Source organism: Rhinopithecus roxellana, chromosome 5, assembly GCF_007565055.1.
Source record: "Rhinopithecus roxellana isolate Shanxi Qingling chromosome 5, ASM756505v1, whole genome shotgun sequence".
Taxonomy (NCBI): Eukaryota; Metazoa; Chordata; class Mammalia; order Primates; family Cercopithecidae; genus Rhinopithecus; species Rhinopithecus roxellana.
Window position 1 is genome coordinate 51,709,616 of NC_044553.1, and position 20,852 is coordinate 51,730,467.

Sequence of the window (20,852 nt, forward strand, 5' to 3'; positions counted from 1 at the left end):
CCAGCAAATGCTCATCATCACTCGCCATCAGAGAAATGCAAATCAAAACCACAATGAGACACCATCTCACACCAGTTAGAATGGCAATCATTAAAAAGTCAGGAAACAACAGGTGTTGGAGAGGATGTGGAGAAATAGGAACACTTTTACACTGTTGGTGGGATTGTAAACTAGTTCAACCATTATGGAAAAGAGTATGACAATTCCTCAAGGATCTAGAACCAGATGTACCATATGACCCAGCCATCCCACTACTGGGTATATACCCAAAGGATTATAAATCATGCTGCTATAAAGACACATGCACACGTATGTTTATTGCGGCACTATTCACAATAGCAAAGACTTGGAATCAACCCAAATGTCCATCTGTGACAGACTGGATTAAGAAAATGTGGCACATATACACCATGGAATACTATGCAGCCATAAAAAAGGATGAGTTTGCGTCCTTTGTAGGGACATGGATGCAGTTGGAAACCATCATTCTCAGCAAACTATCACAAGAACAGAAAACCAAACACCGCATGTTCTCACTCATAGGTGGGAACTGAACAATGAGATCACTTGGACTCGGGAAGGGGAACATCACACACTGGGGACTATCATGGAGGGGGGGAAGGGGGAGGGATTGCATTGGGAGTTATACCTGATATAAATGATGAATTGATGGGTGCTGATGAGTTGATGGGTGCAGCACACCAACATGGTACAAGTATACATATGTAACAAACCTGCACGTTATGCCCATGTACCCTAGAACTTAAAGTATAATTAAAAAAAAATTAAAAAAAAAAAGAAGGTATTGAATTTAAATCTCACCTGCATTTTCTAGCATTGAGGCCTGTATCAGACACTACTGCTGACCCACCTCATATCCTGTTTTTCTTTAATGGGGACCTCTTTGACACCTGAGCATAATATACCTACTGGCCGGCCTTCAGGAATGTGCAACCTGGAAGTAGAAGGGTCTTAACACCCTACAGGGCAACCCTTGGCCAAAAGAGGATGAAAGTTAATGGGTAAATGCTTTCTCCTCTTCTGCAGGCAGATAACTCTGAGATGCATTCTGTGTCCTTTGAGAGTCCTGGTAGGATCAATCCCAGTTGCCCACATCATTGACTTAGGCCACAACTGAGCAACATGGCAGTATAGGCAAACTTTTCAAATTCCCAGCTTATCTCCTTTCCAGTCATGCTGCCTTTTCCCAGGTGTGTTACTCTTTTGCTTTCTATTGAAAACAGCTGTGTCATCTCTTGTGAGCCCATTAAACAGGTGCCATGTTTCACACCAAAGGTGGCTGCGATTCGGCAGGCGGGGGTGTAAAATAGGAAATAACATCTAAATATAAATTGGACTAGAATGGAAGAGGCTTCTAACAGATGAGAGGTGCTACGAGACTCAGTGCTCTGTTGATTTTTTTCTCCTGAGTTTTCAAGGATTTGGGGAAGGCATGAGTATAATGTGTTTACAAACATACTCTGTGTTCATGATGCCTGGTTTTTTTGTCATGCTGAATAAAAACAGGGAGCTACTCTTGGTTTGAGAAAACGGTGCAAGCTGAGGTAGTTTCCACAATGTTTCAGCAACTCTTTGAGTAACCTACCAGAGCACCAGAGCTTTGAGCTGTAAGCCTGTTTTACTGCTCTCAGCCCCCAAGGCAAGAAAGGGAGGCAGTGTAGCTGTATTAGTTAAACTATGGAAACAAATAGACCCCCAAATTTCAGTTTATTTCTAGCTCATGTGATAATACAATCCAGGTGCTCTTGTTCAGCAGTTTTCTTCTGTTGTGACTCAGAGACCTGGGCTTTTCCACAATGTGCTTCTGTTGTCCCCTGGAGCCTTGTGGTCTCAGCATTGAGCTGGCAAAAGAGGAAGTTGTGGAGCAAGCATTTTCAGCCCACAGGTGACACTCAAAACCAAACGCATATCCCACTGGCAAAAACTAGTCACATGGCTCCCCCTGGAAGTAAGGAGGGTTGGGAAATGTAGTGACCAGCTAGGTAGAGACTTCCCAGCAACAACTGTGTTCTGTGGAAGGTGAAGCATCATTGCAGGGGAGCATCCAGCCATCTCTGCCAGGTACATTTGTCAAGAATGCCAGTTCTAGAGCCCGGTGGACCTTGATTCAGACCTGTGTGCCACTGACTAGCCCTGTGAATGTAGGCACATTATTTCATTTCTCTCACCCCCTCTTCTCATCTGTAAAATGATGATAATGGAAGAATCTGTCTCACAGTGTTGCCATGGGGTTTAAATGGTGGCTGTTTATTATTATTATTAGAGATGAGGTCTCACTGTCACCCAGGCTGGAGTGCAATAGTGTAATCATAGCTCACTGTACCCATGAACTCCTGGGCTCAAGTGATCCTCCTGCCTCAGTCTCCTAAGAAGCTGGGACTATAGACACACACCACCACATCTGGCTTTTTTTTTTTTTTTTTTTTGTAGAGATTTTTGTAGAGATGGGGGGTCTTGCTATATTGCCCAGGCTGGTCTTGAACTCCTGGCCTCAAGTGATCCTCTCGCCTTGGCCTCCCAAAGTTCTAGGATTATAGGCATGAGACACTGTGCTTGGTCTGTTTTCATTATTAACTATGAAACAATGCTGCTATCTCACTCAGTGAGACGTGTCAGTTTTCTTCAGTTTGCAAGAGACTACACAAGTTATCTCAATTAATTCGAATTTGGTCTTTTTAGACACACAGAAAATAAGAGCAGGAAAAAAAAATCTAAGCAGCCAAACAGCCAGCTTCTTGGTATCAGAACACTGCATAGGTGACATGAAGCGCTCTACTTGTGAGACAATAGTCCTGGAAACTCAGGAGCACCTGTCCAGAGAACATTGGCTGCCCCACCCACAGAACTCAGCTCTTCTCTGGCTCAGCATCTTTCTTTCCTGCTGCTTCTGACTGGCCTCTCTGCTTTCCTCAGCATCTCCGGGTTTCTTCTTACTCACAGCTTCTATGAGCTTTACTCTTTGTGCATCTTGGCTTCTTTGCCATTGTGTTTTCTGCAAGTCTCTGTTGATGTCTTATGCTCATACACTGTGAGAGGATCTGTTAGACAGACCTTATACAATAAAGGGCACCTGTCGGTGGTCAGAACCCAGAGCCAGTTCACCCAGGATATCCATGGCTACTTTTCTTCCCGGTGTAAATCTGACTCAACCAGCTGTGACTACCATAGTGGGGATAGAGCATAAAAACATGTGACGTGGTGTAAGAAAATGCTTCAGTGCCTCCTTGTTGAGAAAGGAACAGTGCTTAGAGCGGGCATTCACAATATGAGTAACAGGGTAAGTCATTAAACACTTCACTGGTGAAAATCTTCAAATTTATTATCTGCCTTCAATTTGCCATGGATTTGCTTGGTTTCCTAAATCTCCTTAGGATGAGTGCTTAAAAGTGAAGTATACACCTTCTTACCCTATCTGAAAAAATGAAAAAAAAGTGAAGTATGCAATTCACTGTCACTTAACTGGTATCCCTGGCTAAAGTTTGTCTGCATCGGGCTGGGCATGGTGGCTCATGCTTGTAATCCCAGCACTTTGAGGTCCAGCGCAGGCGGATCATGAGGTCAGGAGTTCGAGACCAGCCTGACCAATATGGTGAAACTCCATCTCTACTAAAAATACAAAAAATTAGCCAGGCATGATGGCGTGTGCCTGTAATCCCAGCTACTTTGGAGGCCGAGGCAGGAGAATCACTTGAACCTGGGAGGTGGAGGTTGCAGTGAGCTGAGATTGCACCACTGCACTCCAGCCTGGGCTACAGAGCAAGACTCTGTCCCCCCGCCCCAAAAAAAATTGCCTGCATCTACCCAACTTCCACACTTCTACCAGAGTTCTTATCCCCGTGTAAATCTGGTTATTTTACTTTCTTGCTTAAAACCCTGAACTGGTTCCCTTCTAGGTATATACAAAGCCCTGACTTCTGAGCCTGCTGCCCTTACTTTCTACCCTTCTCTGCACAACCCTTCTACCAATGTCCCACCACACTGAATTTTCTCCATTCTCTTTCACACTTTTGTGATCACACATATGCTGTTGTTTGGTTGGAATGCTATTCCCTACCCCATCACCCCTTGGTAAATGCCCATCTATTCTTTAACACCCAACTCAATGGATACCTTCTCTCAGAAGCTTTCCCTGGATCTGCCAGTCTCCGCCTGCCTCTCCCCCAACACACCACTGTGGCTGGGTGAAATCACATGTCCTTTCACCAGATTCCCATATGCCATAAACAGACCCCATTGGTGGTGTTGATTATTTTATATCCTGGTTATCCAAGTGTCCGTCTCTCAGGCACAACTGTGAGCCTCAAAGGCAGAGAACATGACTTATTCATCTTTTACACTGCCAGGGTCCAAGAGCACATCTTTCTTCTTTAGCCCCCAATACCTGGATGTTACATTTTACTAGAATTCAAAACCCTGCTGCCACAGAGGGATCTGGATTATGAAAACAAAATCCACTCGTTCTCCCATGTGTGTTTCCTATACAGGATCTTTACTTCCAAAGAATCATTTTATAGTCAACCACACTTAATCTATTCTACAGAGTACAAAAGAGAAACTAGTCTACATTTTCCATAAAGTAACATGACAAGAGATCCCATTCCTAGGTCTAGGAGAAGTGTTTGATTTGCTATAAACCAGGTGATTCTCAAATGTCCTCTCCTATGATTTTTCTCTTCATGTAAGTATCATCCAGGGAGCAATGACATTGTCAAGATGCATTAATTGGAGACATGGGCTGGAATGTTTGAAGCTACATTTCTCCACATACACACAGAGTCTCTTCAGGCTTTTGAAAACCAACCTCTTATTTTTAGGCTTCTTTTCTCCAGAGGGACTCTCCCAATTTGAACTCTTTCAGAGAAGCTGGCATTTGGAAATGTGTGTGGAGCTGGGATGGTTGTCACAATGATGGTTGTTGCAATTATTTAGTGGGTGGGAGCCAGGATGCTCATACTGTACAATGCATGGGACCATCATACAGACCAAAAGTTGTCCCACCCAGTGCGAATAGCCCTCTAGGTGAGAACCACTGAGTTAAGGGAGATGTTTAAAGTCCAAAAGAAGCTCCTGTCTCAGTTTAAGAACTTCTGACTCAAATAAATACATAGTTTTTTCTTCTATGTCAAAAATGTGTGCTTATATCAAGTTCACTGGAAACCAGAGACTTTTAAAAGAATCAACAGGAAAAAGCATTTAGCATGCCTTCTTGCTAGTGTAAAAAGACAAAATAGTGGAATAAAATGGCCCTTTCTTTGAAATGCATTTAATTTAATAAAATACGAAATTAAAGGTAGGACAGTCTCGTCCCTATTACAAAATAACCTGCAGAGTGAAAACTGAGACATGCACAATTTCATTAACCTTCCATTCATAACGCATAATGTACAGAAAATGTCATTTTAACATCCAACTGAACATGGCTATTTCCATGCCTTGAGAGGGTTTCACATAGTAGCATTATTTGTCAGTGAGGATACAGGAAACAGTATGAAGAAAAAAGGCCCTAGTCACACAAAGCGTTTATCCTTTTCATAGTCTATTTTTTGAATGAAGATATTTTTCTTATTATATAGTGTTTTATCTCTTTGTTAAACATTCTTAGCAGCATACAGAAAAGCATGTCAGTAAAATTTGGAAATTTTGTTAAATCCTGACTCAGAGTGTGTAGCATCATTGAACATTAGAAATTCAGAACTTCAAAGGTCCTGGAGATGACAAGCTTCAGAGATCATAGAGTCCATAGGATCATGGATTCCTATTTTGTAGATGAGAAAACTGAGGCTTAGGGAAATTAGTGACAGTAGAGGTGATAGCTTACTAGGGCCCACGAGAGAAAACAGAGCTGGATAGGTTTGCTTTGTGAGTTCTCAGTGTCTTCTCATTACAAACTGTCTTCAGCGCACCTTTAATTATTTTCTGAATAGACAATGGCAGTTCAAAACCCTGCTCATTTTATAGCATTCCTTAGCTGTTAGTACTATTACAATGACCAAAAAAGAGAAAGAAAAATTGGGGCAAAAATGAACAACCTTGCAATTTATAAAACTGAAAAACATAACTGTTACAGGAAAGGGGTCCCATTCCAGACCCCCAGAGAGGGTTCTTGGATCTCGCATGAGAAGGAATTCAGGGTGAGTCCATAGTGCAAAGTGAAGGCAAGTTTATTAAGAAAGTAAAGGAATGAAAGAATGGCTACTCCATAGACAGAGCAGCTCTGAGGGCTGCTGGTTGCCCATTTTTATGGCTATTTCTTGATGATCTTCTAAGCAAGGGGTGGGTTATTCACGCCTCCCCTCTTTGGACCGTATAGGGTAACTTCCTGACATCGCCATGGCATTTGTAAACTGTCGTGGCACTGGTGGGCGTGTAGCAGTAAGGATGACCAGAGGTCACTCTCGTTGCCATTTGTGTTTTGGTGGGTTTTGGCTGGCTCCTTTATTGCAACCTGTTTTATCAACAAGTTCTTTATGACCTGTATTTTGTGCTGACCTCCTATCTCATCCTGTGACTTAGAATGCCTCAACCATCTGGGAATGCAGCCCAGTAGGTTTCAGCCTCATTTTACCTAGCTCCTGTTTAAGATGGAGTTGCTCTGGTTCACACGCCTCTGACATAACCACTTAACATTTGAAAAATGTGTCATATTTTATTAAAATATTGTGTTGCAGTGAAATACAGTCATTGCAAAAGAATGCAGAATCATTTACTTTCTCTGGCTTTAATGTGTTGGAACAAGCCAAGCACATCCCTTGGTGCCCACCTCTTCCTCCATCCCCCAACATGTCATTTGCGAATGAATTGTACACCTAACATTTGCTTTGTGCAAGGAATTTTAAACCCAGGAAACAATACAGTATGTTTTATTATATTATAGCAATAGGTTTCAAGTTTAATGAGCTTTGGGTCTAAATGTAGCAATCTGGAAGTCTCTTCAAGCTTATAAAATGAGATTCTACCCAAGTTTGTAAGCAGGTACAATAACACTTGGAATGTAACTGTGTCAGGTATCTGAGAGGTTTTTTTTGAGGGGATGTAGAAAAAATTGGCTATGTAATACTCCTCCTTCCTTCCCAGTGTTTTATTCCACGACCACTGACACTGGAACAAAATGTCCCTATTTGACAGGCATTGCAACATTTTGGTAATTAGCTTAAAATACAGCTGATTTGTCCTCCTGCTGCCTTCCCCTACGGCAACCAGTATCTGAAAGCTTGTTTTAAAGCCATTCAACAAGCACAACGAACTATACCTGTTGCATCTGATTTCCTCCCCATTAAATCAGGATGAATAATTTAGTAAAAACTGCTTATGCACAGATACTCCAGTGACTGCATGGAAGGTAAGACTGTGAGGCTGCTGGCATTTTCACCACTTCTAGCTGGTTGTCAGTGGAATCTTGGCTTTTCCCTCAATGGCAGTGAGCCAAATAGCCCAGTGACCTCGGCCTTTCACCTAAGGGTCCTTAGTGCACCAGGACCTTCCCCCTGTAACAAAGCCCATTCCTTCTTTTGTAACTGTGGTGGACACTATTAGTTGGCTATTCGATTGACCTTCACAGCCCCCATCTTCCTTAAGGTTGAAATAGGCAATTACTTGTATTCTCTCAGCCTCCCTTGCTGCCAGGCAAGACCCAGGTCTAAACAATGACATATAAGGTAAGGTGTGTTGAGGTGCTTCTGGGAAACCTCTTCTTCCCTAATGGACAGGTGGTTTGGCACCGTAAGGGCTCTGGAGCTGAACTGCCAGAGCTTAAGTCCCAGTTCTATCACTTCTTGCCTGTGTCATACTGAGAAAGTTAATTCTGCTTTTTGTGCTTTGTTTTTTTAATCGGCTGTAGAATTAAAACTTACAAAGTGCTCAGGATGGCACCTGACATACAGTAAATGCTGAGAAAATGTTAGTTACTATTATAATTAATTAAAAAAAGAAGGCATGTGATGAGCATTCTGCTTCCTGCTTTTGGAAATGGCTTTGTGAGGTTAGGATGCCTGGAGTTATGGCAACCATTTTGTGACCAAAAGGGGAAGAGCAAGAGAATCGCAACGACTCTGACTCAGTGTCCTTGCATTGGCAGAGATGCTGGCCCAGCCCTGGGACGCCTAGCTCAAGATTTTCTTAAGTAAACAAACTATAGCTATAGTGGATTTTCTGTTACTAGCTGCTGAACAATCCCATCTAATATATATATACACACACATATATATTATATAGAAGCAGGAAGCAGAATGCTCATCACATGCCTTCTTTCATATATATATATATATATATATATATTTTTTTTTTTTTTTTGAGACAATGTCTCACTCTGTCACCCAAGATAGGGTATGGTGGCATGCTCACAGCTCACTGCAGCCTCCACCTCTGGGGCTCAGCCTCCCAAGTAACTGGGACTACAGTGTCAGCCACCACGCCCAGCTACTTTTTATTTTTTGTAGAGATGATGTCTCACTATGTTGCCCAGGCTGGTCTCAAACTCCTGGACTCATGTGATCCTTCCACCTCAGCCTCCTAAAGTGCTGGGGTAATAGGCGTGAGCCACTGCCTCAGCCATCTTGTCATTATTAAGCCAGGGTTTAAGCCCTGCCTTCACTGGTTCTAGCTGCTCTGTTGGCTTTGTTCACCATGTACTGCTTCCTCCTCTAGTAGAGATGAGATGTTCCCACCTAAGAGGCTTAGACTGATTTTCTTTAATCTGCCCTGGGAGCATTCTTAAATAGACTGTGGGCCTGATAGCAGCCTCATGTGTGGAAATCAGGGCTTACTGGGGGGAGGGTGTGTAATTAAGCCCTTGTCCTACTTCAACTGAGCAGGATCTAGCTCTGCAGGCCTTCCTGGCTCCCATAGGTCTGGCTGCAGTATGTAAACATCTTATGGGAGGCAGGGGTCCCAATCTGGCTGCTACTGGGATCTCTTTGAGAGAGGAGAAAGAAAGAAACTGGTCAAGAAGGGAGTTAGGGTGAGTCCTCAGTTGAATTCTTTCAAACAAAAGAACAGCCTGAAAACTCAAGCTGCAGGCACAGATAAGGGAACTTGCACAGGGTTGGGGGCTTACCTAAGACATGCCCACAGCTGCACAGATAAGAAACGCTACACAGGTGACTTGCCCAGACATGCCCACAATGGAAAATCCTGTCCCCTAGCACATGCTCAGTAAAGGGAACAAAGCAGTATGGAGTAACTCAAGCTAAGGGCCCACATGCGCACTAGAAGGACAGGGTGAAGCTACCAGAAATTCGTGCCTTATGCAAATGAGACACCCAGCCCTCATCAGTTTCTTGTAAAAGCCTTTACATTCAACTGTAAAAGCAGCAACCCTCTTCTGGGCTCTATCTCTGTGGCGGAGAGCTTTCTTCTTTCACTTAGGAAACTTTCACTCCAACCTCACCCTTTGTGTCCACGCTCCTTAATTCTCTTGGCTGTGAGACAAAGAACTCCGGGTGACACCTTACAATGAGAGACTGCTACATTGTTGTGCACTGGAGAGACTATAACATCTTCAACCTCCAGGTGCCATAGCACAGAGGCTCTGCTGGGAATCCAAGGCCACCATGTGTGGGTATGGAGGGGAGGATTGAGTGGCCCCTAAAGATCCCAAGTGCTTTCTTGCCAAGATCACAGCAAAGCTGCTCTACCCGTGCCCCCCAGTGCACTCATGTTTCTTCCAGCAAAGTTTGTTCTCTACGCTTCTTTGTTTTCCAGATCACACCTGGGCAGACTGTTCTGAAAAATGTTGAAGACAATGATCTTGTAGAATGACAGAGGAAGTAAAAATTATAAAAGTAGAAACTCTGGGACTCCCTTTTCTTTAGAAAATCGGCTTCTTGGCCGGGCGCGGTGGCTCAAGCCTGTAATCCCAGCACTTTGGGAGGCCGAGACGGGCGGATCACGAGGTCAGGAGATCGAGACCATCCTGGCTAACACGGTGAAACCCCGTCTCTACTAAAAACTACAAAAAACTAGCAGGGCGAGGTGGCGGCGCCTGTAAGTCCCAGCTACTTGGCAGGCTGAGGCAGGAGAATGGCGTGAACCCGGGAGGCGGAGCTTGCAGTGAGCTGAGATCCCGCCACAGCACTCCAGCTTGGGTGACAGAGCGAGACTCCGTCTCAAAAAAAAAAAAAAAAGAAAAAGAAAAAGAAAAAAAAAAGAAAATTGGCTTCTTGCTGGGTACCTTACTTTTCTGTTTCTATATCCAACTTAGATGATAAGCCCCTAAGGATTTCTGTCATTCTGTTCCTCACTGACATCGCTACAAAATTACAGTAAAAAATAAGGATAACGAAAAGAGGATCACTTCATAGCCTACTTGGGTTCTGGAATTAAATCCAGTTCAGGTCAGGAATGAGCCATGAGATCCAGTAGTTTTTACCCATTATCAGACTTAAATTATTTTCAGTATTTCTGGTGTAGACCTGTAGATGGTTTTCTATCACATAAAATTCAGAATGACAAGGAAGTTTATCTAGAGAAATTTAGAAGAAAGAAAGGTACATTCTTCTATTGTCTGAATCTGTTTTTATTTTTTAAGCACATCAGTGTATTTATTATTTAGCTAAGCACCCACATGATGTCACATGTAAGGATCAGCACATTGCCATGGGCCCCATTCTCAGAAGAGAATGGACCCTTCTGGGGTCCAAGCTGACATGAATAATTTAGGTTGTTAGGGTGCTGGTTAATGAATTGTCCCAATGTTTGGGCATCCTATGTCTCTGCTAACTCCCTGGCAGGGCTTCCTTGAGAGAACAGTTTAACTCAATGTACTTAATAGATATATCTCCATGTACTATGAGATGACTCAGGGCTGGTTAGTAACCTGGGTTTTTTGAACAATCAGAAAGAAAAATGGAAGCTCGTTGGTGGCTTTTCCAGCCCACAGCGTTAGCCTTGCCTAAGCCCTCTCTGCAGCTAAACAACTCGTTTTCCCCCCAGTGCTTCCTGAGTCCTTATTCCTTTTAATGAGAAGCCAGAAAAAGAGGTCAGCGCAAACGGGTGCTGAAAAGAAAAAAATCCTGGCTCTCTTTTAACCAAGAAAAGCAGAGCATTTCTGAATTCTGGCTCTGACACAGAAAAGCCCTGTCTCTAAGTCCCTGCTCATGATGATTGCCTGGGGACATGTCAGAAAAGTATTCTGGCTGATATTAACCGCCACGATCACGTATCCCGGGAGAAACACTTTCAAAGAACCCGGAGCCAGCTTTCTGGAAGCAAGTAGGCCAAGCAGTCTACTATACGTCAAGTTTAAATGAGAACATGTCTGTAAAAAGGCTTTAAGACCTGTAAAGTTTTAGGTGTGTGCCTCGTACTGTGCCCAGCCCTTGAGCACTGAATGTAGAAGAAGACTCAGAAGACATGCTTCCTACCCTCCTCACTCCCTCCTAGAGCTTAGATTCTGGGAGAGAGACAGGATCATTCTATGCAAAATAATTAAACAATTAAATGTTTGACTGTGTGGCTGTAAGTAGAGTTATGTCAAGTGGCCATGAGAGACCACTGGGACTGAACTTGTCAAAAGATAGTTTGTGGAGAAGCCACAACCCCCATGGCTGGTGTCCTGTCGGGGAGATCACAAATTAGAAAGGATCAAGATGGGGCAACTTGTTTTATACACAAAGGATATCCATGTGGGTCAGGAATGCAATCAGACAACTTGTGTTGGTTTGACTCAAACTTTGTACTTAGCTCAAGATATGAATTATAGCTTCGAACACTTACCTACAAACACAAAGACACCAACAAAACAATTTGAGTATTTAAAATAAACAGTTGAGAGCTGGTTTAACTATAGCATGTGGGTTCATAAGAACTAATATGTTTGAGGCTCTTTTCACTATGAAGATGACAAGTCAGGACTTTAGTTTTCAGGAAACAAACATTCATAGCTTTGGTCACCTGCTTGCTAGAGAAATAATAGGAGGAGGGGCTGAATTCATTCCATCCATGTCTTTCAGTTTGTCTTGATTTCTAAAGTAGTGAATGAGTTTTTAAGCAGCAGTTGCTGAATCCTTCTTTGCTTTGTCCTGACATGCAGACAATCTAAGAGGAAAATCAAGTCAGGGAAGTATTTAGAGAAGAATGCTGATGCCTGCAATTTGCTTTGAAATCGATAAAAAAAGATGGATGATTGGGTAAACGAATGGATAGATATGTAGATATGTGACAAAGCAAGTATAGAAATATATTAATGATACATATAAGGCTTTGCATGTAAAATTATTTTAATTTCCAACTTTACTACAAAAAATGTCATAATACTATGGTGGGAAAAAAACAAGTCAGGGTTTTCTTTGTGTTGCCCTTTCTTCTAATAGTTAAAAATCATTATTGGAAAGGACACATAAATAAAACAGCTTGGAATAAGTCCTAGACATAAATGAAAAGTAATAATTGTGTGTGTTATTTGTTTAAAGAACCCTCAAATCTATCTCTACTAGCCAACTGTTGATGCTAAGTATTCTGCTATTAGAAACACAGTCTTTTGAGCTAAGGGCTTATTCTGTAAAAACCTCTTGGAATTCTTGGAGAATTACCAGATTAAACTCAATTAGTCATTAATACTCAACTGCAAATCAATTTAAGTGATCACTTCCAAGTAATATAGAGCTAAAAGGTTTGGAATAAAGGAGAGGAAAAAGAGAACATAAGCACCAAATGTCTTAGGGGAGGAATGGGAGATGCTGAAAGACGATCTGTAGAGGCATTAAAGATCAACTTCACCTTCTTTACAAGGTTACTCTGGGCCAAACTAAATCCTGATATTAGTGTTTGCTGCTTTTGAATTCTATATTTAGAATTTCTGAAGCTCCAGTGAAGGTGTCCTATGGCACTTTAAGAAGGCTGTTAAACTGCCTTTCTGTAGTTCTTGCTACTTGATACTAAGGACTCAAGCCCAAATCTTACTCCACAGGGGATGCTGTGGACCATGGGCTGTTCATCTATGGTTAGGTTTAAACTTTGACTTATTTTCCCTCTATGGAAGGGAATATTTTCTTTTCCTTTTCTCTCTCTCTTTTCTTTTCTTTTTTTTTTTTTTTTTTTTGAGACAGAGTCTTGCCCTGTTGCCCAGGCTAGAGAGCAATGCTGTGACCACAGTTCCCTGCAGCCTTGATTTCCCTGGCTTAAGCAGTCCTGCAGCTTCAGCCTCCTGAGTACCTGGGACTACAGGCATGTGCCACCACACCTGGTTAATTTTTTAATTTACTGTAGAGGTGGGGTCTCACTATATTGCCCAGGCTGGTCTCGATCTCCTAGGCTCCAGCAATCCTCCTGTCTTAGCCTCCCAAAGTACTGGGATTAGAGGTGTGAGCCACTGTGCCTGGCCCATATTTTCATTTTTGTATATTACTCTATTTTTCTTTCTTTAGAGATACCTTTTCCTTAGCTGGTTTCTTCAGAAAGTAGAGTCTGAGGCAAGGGTTTACGTGCCACGATTTTCTTAGGGAGCATACATTAAGGACCAGGAGGGAAGGATAAATAATGTGAGACAGAAAAGAGGATAAAACCAATACAGGTACAAGGAAGTGTACTGAACTGGCTACCACTAAGGACAACTGATTGTTTGATATCATAGAGTTATCTTCAATGAAGCCATGTAAAAGATGTCTCAAGAATGTCTCTTTGGGTGAGAAAAGGGGAAGAATTTATCCCCTGCTCCCATATCTCATTGGTCAAAGGCTCATTCTAATGGGTCCATTCTCCTGCACGCCCAGATTGTACAGGTGTGAGGGTTGCTGTGAATTTCTACGCCTTGTTATCAAACAGAGAAATCTCAGAGTAACAGGTGAGAGTGCATGGGGTGGGATGAGGCAAAGTGCCATCTGGTTGTGCCTTCAGGAAGCTGCTTGCTGAGGTGACAGCTGGAACAAGAGACGAGTGAAGCTGAGAGGTCTAAAGTGGTGAGTGAGAACAGTCTAATGAGCCCGACCCTCACACCATGCAGCCTGCTGGTGCCCTCCATTATCTGGTTCACTTGGTACACTCTGGAGCCTCTATTTTTCTGAGAACAAGATGGCCTGTTTTCCCTGAAGGAGAAAGTAGGAGTATAATCTGTCACAGAGTCTCCTTCAAGATGGCGGTAGTTGAATTTCCAAAAAGGTCCAAGGCAAGAGGACTAGTGAAGCAAGATGCAGTCCCTCCATTATAGCTGATCCTAAGGCCATAATTGACATCTGCCATCCTCCACTTCTGCCTCCCATTTTAGATTTCTATCACCCTTGGTCAGAACTTTGTCATTGATCTGCACTGCCTGCCCGGTAATATGATCAAGACCTACATCACCAAGAGGCCTGAGGTCTGTATTGCTTTGTCCTTGGTCTGTAATTGTGACAATTACCTATTTTCTATGGATACACCAAAACACGTCCTTGTGAATCAGGTGGATTCCAGACATAGTCTCCCCTGCTCACATTGTGAAGAGCAACCATGGCTCCTCGTGGTGTTCAGGAACTCTCTTTGTTTGCTGATCCACCACTATGAGTTCAAAGTAACCCCGTGGCAGTTGCAGTTTTAAGTGCAGCATAAACCTTACTGATCTCTGGGAACAAGCACTTCTAAACCTGGCAAATTCAAAGTTTGTACGAATGGAAAACACAAATTCCATAAGAAGGTCACCGGGAGTAATGATGACCAAAGCCATGCCTTTTCACCAGACCCATGTATTCTAACTACTGGGGCCCATATATTAGCTGTTAATTCCACACATATATTGGATGCCCAAAGGAGAGTGCTCCAACTTTGTGGCCTATTTTCCTTGAGCTGGCATCTTAGCTGAGCTTTCAATAGCCCATTCCACCATGCTACTAGACTGGCTGCTTCTGGATGGTGAGGTCCATGGTAGATGTTGTAGTTATGTGCCTACTGTCACAACTCTTCTGCTGTTTCTGTAACATGGGTCCCCTGTTCATAGGTAATGCTGTTGAAGGTTACCATACCTATATTTATTAGGCATTGTGAAAGGCCTTAGATGATTATGCTGGTGGAGACACTACGGGAAGGAAAAACAAACAACCAATACGTAAAATAGGCAGCAATTCCAGTAAAGATCAATTGCTGCCCCATTAGGGGTAGAAGGAGCAAAATATAACCATCTGGCCATGAAATGGCTGGCTGGTCTCACTGAAGAATGGCATCATATCAAGGAATCAATGTCAGTCTCTACTTCTGGCAGTGACAATGGGGACAGTATCAGCAGCCTTGATAAGAAGCAGCCTATACTTTTGGGCTCATGGATAGGCTCCAACCCTGCTACCTCGGTCACTCTGTTTATGAGGTCACTGCACAAATGCTGGGGTAGTTGAGGAGAGACCCTTGCTTATCTTCACCGGATCAGTCATCTGTGCCCCTGGTTGTTGAAATCCTCCTCTGTGGTGGATACTCTTTAGTAATCATTAATATTACCCACAAAGATCTGCACAATTTGCCTCCAGTCCCACAGGCTGAGGAGTATGTCTCTTCTCTATATCTTCTTGCTCCATCTGGGGGACCATCATCTAAGAAACAGTATAAATTACATCTCAAGGACTGTCTGGTGTCTTGGAATGGGGGGAAAAAGAGGGGAAAATTGCTCCACCAGCTCTTGTTTCCCACTGGTCAAAAGTTTAACCCACAAGATTGTTAACTCTCTTGCATTTCTAGGTTGTTGGTCATACATGGTCACCAAGTGGGATCCTATGTCTTTGTGTCAACTGGGAAGCCGCAGGAAGAAGGTAAAGGGTTTACAGTGCAGTTAGGAGGCTAGACAGTGTTAGATCATGCAGAGCTGGTCATTGCTGTAGCAGCTGGAACAAGACAAGTGAGGCTGAGAATATCTGAAGTGAAACATAAGTGTTGGATATACCTCTCAGAAGCACACTTCCAAAGAAGTGTGACCCAACTGTCTCCAGGATATAGAAATCAATGAAGCAATTTCATTCTTAATATGGAGTTTTGCTGGCTCATAGAACTCCATCTGCATGACTCCCTCTTCACAGCCCCTCACTCTGTAGGCAATCTTGGGAGCCTCCAAGGATGTCTTGAAAGTGTTTGAGATTCCTTCTGGGCCTGTACTTTCGGTGACAATGCCCCTGTACGCATCCTGTTTCCTACACTGCCAGCCTTGGCCCCTCCAGCCTGATCCCCTGCTACTGCTGGTGCTCTGCTCTAGAGGCCAGCCTTGCTAAGTGCCTTGGCCACGAAGCTTACACCTACAAGGAAAGAAAATGGTGTTCTCTCTTGCATCATGCTATGTCAGGGGAGAGGCCTACTCCTGCAGTGGAGTTGTTCAGGCTCCACGGTGTTACAAACTTTGGTGACACAGCATTGCCAGTTTTATTTTATTTTTGTTCTTCTCTCCAGGGCTAGCATACAACACAAAGATAATTGGGCCAGGGTAGATTCAAATAACAGCCTTTGTGCTGAACCAAGGGTCATCACTCCTTTTGATCCTTAAGTCCTGTTGCTAAGCCCAGCTTGCTGTGCCAGAATTTTTCTTCCCCCAGGATAAATTTTCTCCTAGGAATTGCACAGCTCTTGCAATGTGGTATCTGATGCATCTTTCTCCTCTGATCTCCTCCAGTTTGCTAGAGGACTTTGTACAATTTTTTTTTCCTTGTTCTGTCAGCCAGGCTGGAGTGCAGTGGCACAATCTCCGCTCACTGCAACCTCCGTCTCCTGGGCTCAAAAATTCTCCTGCCTCAGCCTCCTGAGTAGCTGGGATCATAGGTGTGTGCCATCATGCCTGACTAATTTTTGTATTTTTAGTGAGATGAGGTTTCACCATGTTGGCCAGGCTGGTCTCGAACTCCTGACCTCAGGTAATCTGCCCACCTCGGCCTCCCAAAGTGCTGGGATTACAGGCGTGAGCCACCGCGCCCGGCCGTACAAATTCTTTACCCAGAAAGTTCCTAAGGACTCTTAGAAACCAGAACTACTGAGGGATGGGGTGCTACTGGAATTGCCCCCACAGGGTTGACAAGAATTGCATGCTAGGTTCTGGACAGAAATATAGTTATAATTAAGCATCAATCAGGCTGTACTGTGGCCCATTTCCAGTAAACGTCAGTAGATACTGATCATTTGCATTCCCATTGTTTCTATAGATAGCATTTCTGACATTAGGGTCATAAGACTGTTTAAAAATTGATTTGCATCCCCATTGTTCCCACAGACAGGATCTCTAATATCAGACTTATAAGGCTTCTGTTGAAGGATCACTTAAGATTTTTTTCAGACCTGAATTCCAGCAACCAGTTTGAAGACCCCCAAAGGTTCTTATTATATTTCTGTCCAGAACCCAGCATGCAATTCTTGTCAACTCTGTAGGGGCAGTTTCAGTAGCACCCCGGCCCTTAGTAGTCCTGGTTTATGAGTCCTCAGGAATCGCCAAGAACGGGATCAGCATGGGAACACGGTTTCTTCGTCTCCCTGTTCCATGATGCCACCCTGCACTCTTCGACCAGTCAACGATCTCCACATTTCAGCCACTCCCAAACTCCTAAAAAGCCGAACCCCAAATTCATTGGGGAGACGGATTTTGAGGCTTTCTACCATCTCTTCATTCAGTGACCCTACAATTAAACCTCTTTCTCTGCTGCAACCGGGTGTCTCTGCTTATTGACTTACCATGTACACCAGTCAATGACACTTTTATGGACACACTACTGCCTTAATTCCTCCCACCAATCGTACCTGACCCTCAGCTCTGGCCCAACCCTAGAGCTTCCTAATTCTTAGGAAAGGAGAACAGATGTTCTTATACACACACAGGCTCTCACTAGCAGGTTAGTGACTTAAAGGTTTAAATTGGAAGTCACGCTTTAAGAACTCCTATGAAATGTTTACAAAACTTTTGTATTTGCACAACATCCTTTCCCACTGTTCCCATTTTGATAATCACTCCCTCATTGGTTTTTGGTACCACTCAAGTTAAAATATTTGGGTCTTTGTGATACACAGAGACCAGGGAAGCGGAGAAAGGTCTACGGGAAAATGTGCAATGGACATCCTCCACGTCCAGGTGCCAGTCATCATCCACCATCACCACCTCATAGGAGATGGAACCCAACGGATGGTCCCAACACAAAGGAGATGCTTTTTGTCCCCTGCAAAGTTATCATGGATCTCAGGCCCTGTCTTTTTAGACTTTGGGTGGGAACTTCCCCTTTGCATTTCAGTTGTCCCCTGGAAAGAGGAAATGGAATTTTATGTCAGCCATGATTCAGGTTAGTCAATACAAACCTGGCTGACACACTATTGAAGAAAGCATTTTATATGATGCTGCAGGTAGGTGTGCCCTGGAATTTTAGCTGCCTTCAGCTAAAATACTCATGTAAATGCTCACTTCAAAATGTATGTGCAGGTCAGATCCTGGGACAGATGCCAAGATGCTGCTAATATTGTTTTATTAGGCCATCATTCTGTGGTGGTTTCTTAAATGCAGTGGTCTTATTGCCATCTTCCTTTCAACAGCACTGGGCACACAGTTGGTATTAAACATGCTTATTAAATAACTGAATAAAAGAAGTAGTGGTAGCAATCATCTCTTAAATTAGATGCCACGATCTGGGGATCTTTTCATTTTTTTTAATGATAAATTTTCATTGTAGGAAACTTTAGAAAGAGAATTGGTATAGAGCCCATTTGAATATTGTCTAGACATTGATAAACATGGACTAACACACAGTCACAATTCCAATGTACAAAGATAGGGAAAGAATATAGCTATGTCTTATTTATCATTTCATTTGGATGTACTTCTATGCTTTAATAACTTACAATATTAGAGCTGGAGGAGATTTGCCAGATACGAAAACTGAGGTCCAAAGAAATGAAGTGACTTGCTCAAGGTCACACATTAGTTAGTAGCAGATTCTGGACCACAATTCAGATGTCTAAATGCCTACTGGCATTTTCCCTTCTATTGCTTGCTCATAATGAGGCTTTTTCCTTAGCTGTATTTTTGCTACCATGTCACATGAATGTCTCCCCCTTTAATTTTGAAGTCCACTGTGCCAGAGGCGAGCCAGTCTCACTCCTTGAGAAAGGCTGCTGAAAGCAGTTTTTATTTCACCTTATATCACCAGATTTTAGTCATTCTCTGGCTTAATAACATCTCTGATGAATTGGTGGAAACACTGCTTTCTGAAATATTTCTGAGTCACAACACAGCTCTTCATTTCACAAACTATGCTAATTTTAAGAGGGGCAACATTATTGTGGAAACAATTTGGTTAGAAATGCCATGAGTTTCCCTTCTCTTCTTTTTACCTTCTTATTTTTTTTTCTCTCTCTCTCATCACACACATACAAACACACACACCTCAATTATTTCCTGCCTTCAAAGATCTAAAAAGGAGCCTGGAAAATTATCCATGTTGTTCCCCTTAGACCTGACCATACCTGTACCTCTCAGATACGAGCAAATTTGGCCTTCGGCTTCTAATAACTCTCACTAGGAGTGAGGCCCGCGTGAGTGCACAGCACACACAGGCACAGCATGGCCAGCCAAGGCAACCAGAGCAGTCCCCCAACCACCACCACTGGAAGCCCACTGAAGGCAGTGCAGATGGAGAGGGGTAAAAAGTTAACCCACAGCTACATTTTCTACACACACAATGCCAGGCTCTATCAGGAAGTTTTTCCTGGGAGACATGACTGAACAGTCACACCTTTCTAAATGGACACACCCCAGGTGTGGTTCAGAGCTTGTTTCTGGCGAAAGATTCTTCGAATTTGTCATACCATTTTCTTATCAAGAAATCTTTCCTATTCTAACCTCTCACAGGAAACTCCATTGCTATCACTTCTCACTGACCACCTGTGAATATACAGGAGAGGTGGTGACTACCTCTGAGTCACTGTTCACTGTTAGCTTCCTCCAGGGCAATCATCTTCCCAAGAAAGACACATCTATCCTCTTTCTATGATCTAGCAGCTGCTGATGTGAAATCTATTGAATAGACCTTTATTGAGAGCATCTGTGTGCTGAACTCTTAGTAGATGAAGATAAATAATGTGAACCCTGCATTTGAGAAACTTATGATGAAGTAGAAAAGATGATATCTTTAATGATGATGTAATGATTAGTAGATGCCAGGCCCTTTACTAATTCATTTTAATTCCCACATCCACCCTGTTAAATATTATTATTTGTAAGGAAGCTGAGGCTCAGAGAGGTTATGTGACTTGCCTAAGGACACACAGCTAATTAGTGACAAAGCCATACTACCTTTCTCCAAAGACCCTGGTGCCAACCACTGTGAAAAAGCAGACAATTTCAGCAGGTGGTAAGAACCGTAGAGGAGTATGTACAAGGCACCTCGGGAGCACAGAGAGGCCATCTCACAGTCTGGGGAGTTAGAAAAGGCTTCCTGGAGGAGATGTTCTCTGAGTGGCCTCAGGCCCCAAATCCCTAGTCCAAGGGCAGAGGGACTCATGCAGTCACAAAGGGTGGTCATCACCTCTACCTCCACGAAGCCCATTGAGTCTCCACCTACATTTTCCTCCTCCACATCTTGGCTGGACATGACCTGCCGAAATCACTGTTGGTCCTGGTACCAGACTCTTCTTCAGAGGGATTTACCCTTCTTATCTTTCTGCACCCGTGCACCCCCAACTCGAGTGGCTCGATTTCTGTATAGTCTAAAGCAAGCAAGAGAATTGGCTGCTTTGGCTGCTGCCTCCCTTTCACCATTGAGTGAACCCGAGTGGCAGGGGAGGAGAATCAATGCATTGAATCCGAATATATCTGGGATGGAGTGACTCCATTACAAACGCATTGTGTCATACTTGAACAATATAAGGATTCTTTCCTTCTCTCTGAGAGCCCACAGCTGCAATATTTCTATGCTGCTTTGCAG